Source organism: Calidris pugnax, unplaced genomic scaffold (genome assembly GCF_001431845.1).
Source record: "Calidris pugnax isolate Ruff unplaced genomic scaffold, ASM143184v1 scaffold91, whole genome shotgun sequence".
NCBI classification, from domain to species: domain Eukaryota; kingdom Metazoa; phylum Chordata; class Aves; order Charadriiformes; family Scolopacidae; genus Calidris; species Calidris pugnax.
In genome coordinates this window covers 2,649,183-2,655,361 of record NW_015090898.1, presented here as the reverse complement: position 1 = coordinate 2,655,361, position 6,179 = coordinate 2,649,183, and the positions used below count along the sequence as shown (strand labels likewise).

At 50.3% G+C, this 6,179-nt stretch overlaps 1 long non-coding RNA gene across 2 annotated transcripts in view; it reads left to right on the top strand.

Annotated features, from left to right (window-relative positions):
- Nucleotides 1-2,315, top strand: part of LOC106891776 — a 7,655-nt gene extending 5,340 nt beyond the window's left edge. For both annotated transcript variants that reach the window (XR_001412782.1, XR_001412781.1), the window contains one exon: nt 2,199-2,315. This is a non-coding gene — a long non-coding RNA (uncharacterized LOC106891776). The remainder of the gene's footprint in view (nt 1-2,198) is intronic.
- The last annotated feature ends 3,864 nt before the right edge of the window (nt 2,316-6,179 follow it).

Here is a 6,179-nt window from a genome sequence, read left to right as displayed (position 1 = left end):
TTCTACCTGTCCCCCCCCACAGGGATTTTTCTAAAAACTGGCCGCCGTGCCCCGCAATGATCACTGCGTCACCGTTTGCCACTTTCCCAACTACGCAGTGACAAACCTCCGAGCTCGGAAAGGCAGAGCTGCCTGTTAACCCTTCCACCAAACCCTCACCACCAGCCTCTAGAGAGAGAGAGGGGGGGGGAATAAAAAAAGCCCCTGCAGAACAGGCAAACGGCAGTCTTTGCAAAGTTGTCATCTCTCCCCCACGACTACTACCCTCCTCTGCAGCACAGCAATGCCGACGGAGAAGTGACATTAGTACAACCTGTGCCCGTCGTTCCATTGAGAAAACAGCTCTGACGCAGAACAGAGCAATCAGACCCAGCCAAAATAATAATAATAATAATACAGGCACTTTGGGAGCCCAACTTAGGGACGCCGGGGGGAAAGGGACGCCCTGCAAATAATTAAAAATACGCAGATGCAGCTCGAGCCCCATCTTGATCAAAGGGTACGTACGTGGGAAAGACGAACCGGACCGAAGAGCTCTGTGCCCGTGCACCATCTGCGCAGTCCTCAGCCCTCCGCTCGCTGGGTAGCGCCGCAGAATAGAAGGTTCCAGAAATTTCCTTTCCGTTAACCCTTTCGGTGTCTGCCCACTCTCCCTCCCCGCGGGATTAAGCGCGCCGGGTCTCCAGCATCGTCAATGGGCGAAGCCTCCTACGCCCAACCGAGCCCGAACACCATCTTTTAAATGAGACCAGGCGACGGCAGGAGCCCGGTCCTTGGTGTTGGTGTCACTTCTCTCTCTGGAGCCCTCTCTGCCTCTCTTTGCTGCCTCTCTTCCCTCTTGCTGCAGCAGGGCTGTTGCTGGTAGACCTATCGACGGAGCTTGCTCTCTCTCGCTGAGCTCTGTGACGCAGCTCTAAATTCTCCAGCCTGCTCCCTGTGTTATAGGAGCGGAACTGCAGCTTTCCAGGGAGCCCGTGCCAGCGGTGCCAGGGCCAGGCAGACCGAAGGGAACGTCGCTCCTGGACTCTGCACCTTTTTTTTTTTTGGTAATTATTATGTTCCTCACCTCTCTTTTCCTCTGCTTCCTCCCGAGGCTCGCAGCCTCGCATCTCCTTCTCCGCTTCTGAGTCATGCTTAACTAGGTTAACTCTTTTAGGATTGGTAGTCAGCAATACAAAATCTTGAACGAGCGCAGCTGAAACCACAGCCAACTTTGTGGTGGTTTCTGCTTTAAAAAAAACCAAAGCAAATCTTCTTGGCTCTAAAAAACAAAAACACACACACACACACTCAGGCGCACACACACGTTCCAGTAGAGAGTTAGTGCTTTTTTGATTAACTGTTTCGGTGACAGGAACCACGACTTGGCTTCCTAAAATAAAATATTTTAGGCCTACGTCTTGCAATTGCTCAGCAGGGAGATACCCTGAAGCACAAAACAACTGAAAAGGAACTGCTTCTGTGAGCAAAAGCAAGTCTTTTGGGTATGAAAGCGTGAGGCTACTGCTGGACCCAGAGGACCCTGCTGTGCTGGCCACAAGGCATCCATCCGAGTGTGGTTCAGCCCCCGGGCAGATGCAGGGTGTCAGATAAAGCACTGAAAGCCCTAAGAAGCTACAGGCTCTTCTCAATCTGAACGGCATTAATAAGGTGTTACCACACACACAGATTCCCAACGCTCAGCGTAGGCAGGGGAAGGAATAACTGCGTTCCTGGAATCACCAGAATCCAATAATCTCCATCAAAGAAAGCTCACGGAGAGCGATGTGTTTCAGCCGGGCAGGAATCACCCGGCAAGACAAACTTGGGAGAGGGATGCTCTCCCCCCTTGCCCCCCGCCCTGGGACCACCCACCCCTTCGGCAGCTCCGGCACCGGGAAGCAGCGCTTGGATCCTCCAACCCGGGAAATGTGGAGGCGGCTCCGTGGTGGATGCAGCGTCTGGGAATCAAAAGGGATGCTCCTGGAAGAGCCAGCACCGTTCCAGGGAGTCGGTGCCTCAGTCTGCCTGTACAAAAGAGCGAGTGAGAGAGCCAGCAGCCCCTTTGAAACACACCCAAATCGAGGGAGAGATCACCTACTACACAGCCACATCTGCCATTTTAATTCCCAGCTCCGAGCTGGCTGTGAGCGTTGGGGTTTTTTCACTACAACCAAAGCTGAAGTAACCGCTATTTTTTTTTTTTTTTCTCTTCGCAGCGTCTGAAGAGCCCGAGCTATTTTGGGATTTGTCTGTACTACACTGAAAATGACACCTGTTACGCACAGACACAAACGAGAAGAATTGCAAGCTCCCGGCTTCTCCGATATGATTCTACCAAAAAAAAAAAAAATTTCTCTTCGCAGCGTCTGAAGAGCCCGAGCTATTTTGGGATTTGTCTGTACTACACTGAAAATGACACCTGTTACGCACAGACACAAACGAGAAGAATTGCAAGCTCCCGGCTTCTCCGATATGATTCTACCAAAAAAATAAAAATAAAAATGAAAGGAAAAAGTTCCTACGAGCCCGGGGGAGCGGCGTGGGCTCCTCGGGGGGGGCGAAGGGGATGAGCCCTGTGGATTGAACACTGGTATGAAAAATTAAAAGGCCTGTTGTAGCTGGTGTGAGGGGAAGTCCAACCTCTCTGTGTGACCAGAAGTGGTGCTCGATCAACTCAACGCCACCAGACGTGGTTTCTTGTGCAATCAGGAACCCATGGGACTCACAGCCTTACCCGTACGCGCTGGGGCCGAAGCTGCGAGCCTTAATTACTTGGGTTAACGAAGGTACAACCCGCCAGAGCACGACGGCTACTCAAATGAGTCACCCCGCAGCGATACTCACCCGAGGAGGCCACTGGGATGTTAAACTGGGCTGGTTTCGCTCACCCCTCAGTTAGCTCAGAATGGGGTCAGAGTGGATTTTCCGCATTCCCCCTTTTCCTGTGGGCATTCCCTGTTTTCCCAGTGATTTACAACCCCCCCCGGAGGAGGCAGAGGCATCTCCTGGACCCGCGAGACCCCTCGGAGTCTGGAACATGGAGCTTTAGCAAGATAAAAGACGTGGAGGCTCAGAAATGGGACAGTTGTTGGGGGTTTTTAGCTCACAGCGGGTTTTGTCACTCCTGTGGTAGATTAAGAAAGTAAAATGGAGCTTTAATTTCTTTCAAACGATATCTTTTTGGTTGCTTTCAGGGGAAAGGCGGCATTTATTTTACGGTTTACTTTCATTTTGGAATGAACCAGCCATGGAACGTTTCTGCCTTTTCCTGACTGTAAGTATTTACTTTATGGTGGCCCCCGGGAAGACTCCGAGCCACACAGTTCACTGGGAAACACTCAGGTGTGCAAGTGGGACAACACAGCTCCTGGAAAGCTCCAGCACCCACACCTGAATCATGAGGTCCATCTTCTTAGAGAGTTAAGTCAGTTAGATGTTGGGCAGGCTTTGGCATTTTCTGTGAGCTGAAATAAGGAAATAGAGGCCGTGATTCCATGGGAGAAATCTAGGCTGCTTTTCTGTTTTAATTGGAGCCCGTGTACATGTTTTATTACTGCCTTTTTTTTTTTTTTTTTCCTTCTTTGTTTTTTTTTTTGCCTCCAAACTCTGTCTAAAAGCAGGAGGCAGAACTTTGGTTTGGTAAGAACTGACTACAAGGAGCAAAGTCCCTGGGCAGAACAGCAAGCTTGGGAAATGAAATAGAAATTATCCTTGGCTGCAGCAGGAGGGAGGGAGCTCGGTCTCACCGTGCTGATGGCACTGAAAGTGTCCCTTCCCAAGGGAGGGGGGCACCTGAGGGCTGACTACAGCTGTTGATTAAAAAGTAAAATAGTTTTGCTAGTGCTGGGCGATGGAAGGAGATCTCAGGGCTTAGACCTGGCACGGTTCAGGCTGGTTGTTAGGGGGGAAAAAATGAATTTCTTCAGGAGGGTGGGTGGGACTGAGCCCCAGCCGGCGCTGCCAAGTCTGCCCTCAATTGGCAGTTTCCCTCGGCATCGGGAAGGATGAAGGAGCAATTCCTCAGCGAGAGGAGGACGTGTGGGCCTGCCCCTGCCTACGTGCCATGCTGTACCTAAGGCTGCATCCTCCTTTCTCTGAGGATTCTCTGAGTCTGGTTTCTGCTGAGATGCTACAATGACCTTAATAGCAATAACCTACCGGGTTTGACGCTACGGAAACCCAACCCCTCGCATCGTTATGGGCATTTCGGGTGATGAAATAACCTCGGCCACCCACTGAGGGAGGCCCTTGGTCTTTTTTAATGAGGAATGAAATCCTGGTGGTGCTGCCCGTGCTGTCAGCTCCCTGCTGGCAAAGCCCTGGCCCGGGTTTGGGTGTAAATGCCACGGGCCACCCCTGGGCCACCCCTTCCTCCCGCCGCAGGAAACGGCCATTGTTGGAACCGGGGCATGTTCCTCTTTCAAAGGCTGAGAGCAAAATAATCCCAAGGCCTGGACGATGCCAAGCAAATTCCTGCCTGAGATGGAGCAGCTGGAAATTTATAACCCCTCGGCCTCAGTATCCGTGTAAAGGACATCTCGGGACATCACCCTGGGAGCGGCAGGGAGGGAAGGGAAGGGGCAAGGAGTCGGGCAGAGGTGGGAAGGGTAAAACCCAGCAACACCACTTGGCACAACCTGCTGCAACCAGCCACAACTCCTGAAAGATGCTTTAAAAAGTAAAATAGTAGGGTTTTCAGATGCTGATGTGGGATAGCTCTTTTCAAAAATGTTTTCCAACAAAAAAATCTCTTTCGGCACAGAATTCCCAGCCAGGAATACCAGCAGAGACAGGACCACGATGCTCCATCTGCTGCTTCCCCTCCCCAATCAGAGGGTGGTTAATTTTTAAAATTTTCTTGCCGTAATAGAAAATCATCCTTAAAAAAAATAATCTCACTTAACTCTTTGTTATAGTAAAACAATTATCTACATTGACTGCAAGTAAAGAAGTAATGTTAGTTGTTACTTATGGAATTTGCCAAGTTTTTAATGTTTGCTTATTTAAAATGAATACAGTTTTGCATATGGGAAGGCTGAATTAAATAGAGGTTAAATAATTCGACCCACATTTTATGTGGAATCAGGATCAAAGCCGATATGGAAGTTTGGGAGTTCCTTGCTCCCAGGTTTTACTCAGGTTGTGCCTCTTGCTTAATTATAGCCCTTATTGCATGGGAAGCCCCCAGTCAATTAGTGCGACTTCCCTGGGAGCTGAAACAGAAGCTGCCGGAACAGTGTGGCTTTTAGAGGAAATTATAGGAAATTATTTAACGGAGATACTTTCTTTCATTTTTCAAAGAAAAGCAGAAATAAGACTTTGAAGTCTTCCTTGTATTTTCACACGTACGTGGACGAGAGGTGATTCAGGGAGCTGTCCTGCCAGTCTCTGGGACCTGTGGGTTTTTAGGAAACTGGAGCTTTGTGGCTCCAAACTGGGAATATTGGCTACGACAGGTCCCAAAGGCCACGGAGGGATATTCAGTGTAATATCCAGCAGAGTGTAAGCATCAGGTTCTGTTCCACTGTGACAACAGAAAAGTTACAGAGTCACAACACACATTTGGGTTTAGGTTTTTTCCTGAAAGGTTTATTGTTTTCCAGAGAAGTTCCATGAGTGAACACCAGAGGAATGGCCAGCATTCCCAGTTCTCTGCCCAATGGCCAGCATTCCCAGTTCTCTGCCAGCCCAGCGTGGCCACTTGCTGTTACTCTCCTGGGGTCCCGACCAGCAGGAGGAAGAGCAGGCAGGCTTATAAATAGCAATAAAACCCCCTTCTGAAACAGTTTTAAGGTTGATTCTGTGCCCAGTGGGTGCCCACAACTGATGCTCCACAAAGATGGGGCTGGGGGCTTTTTTTTTTCCAGAGTCCTCTTTGGGGTTGGTTCCAGGGAATTGGCCAGAGTAGCTGGTGCTGGGATCAAAGGGCTGGAAAGGCAGAGGTGTGGGTTTCTTCCCCGGAGCTGCCGGGATGTGTTGGCACTGGGTAATCACATTTGCATAAAACGCTCGCCTTCTTCCTGCAATCCCAGCCCACGCAGCGTGACGGGCGCTGGGATGGAAACCTCCAGGTGAAAACCCGAGTGTCCCCCCCACCCCTTCCCCTTTGAAAACCTGGAATTTATCCTGTGGGGTCTAAGAAAATCCCAGCTGGAATCCTGGAGACCCTTCGGCACCGCGTTAACATCCCAGATGCC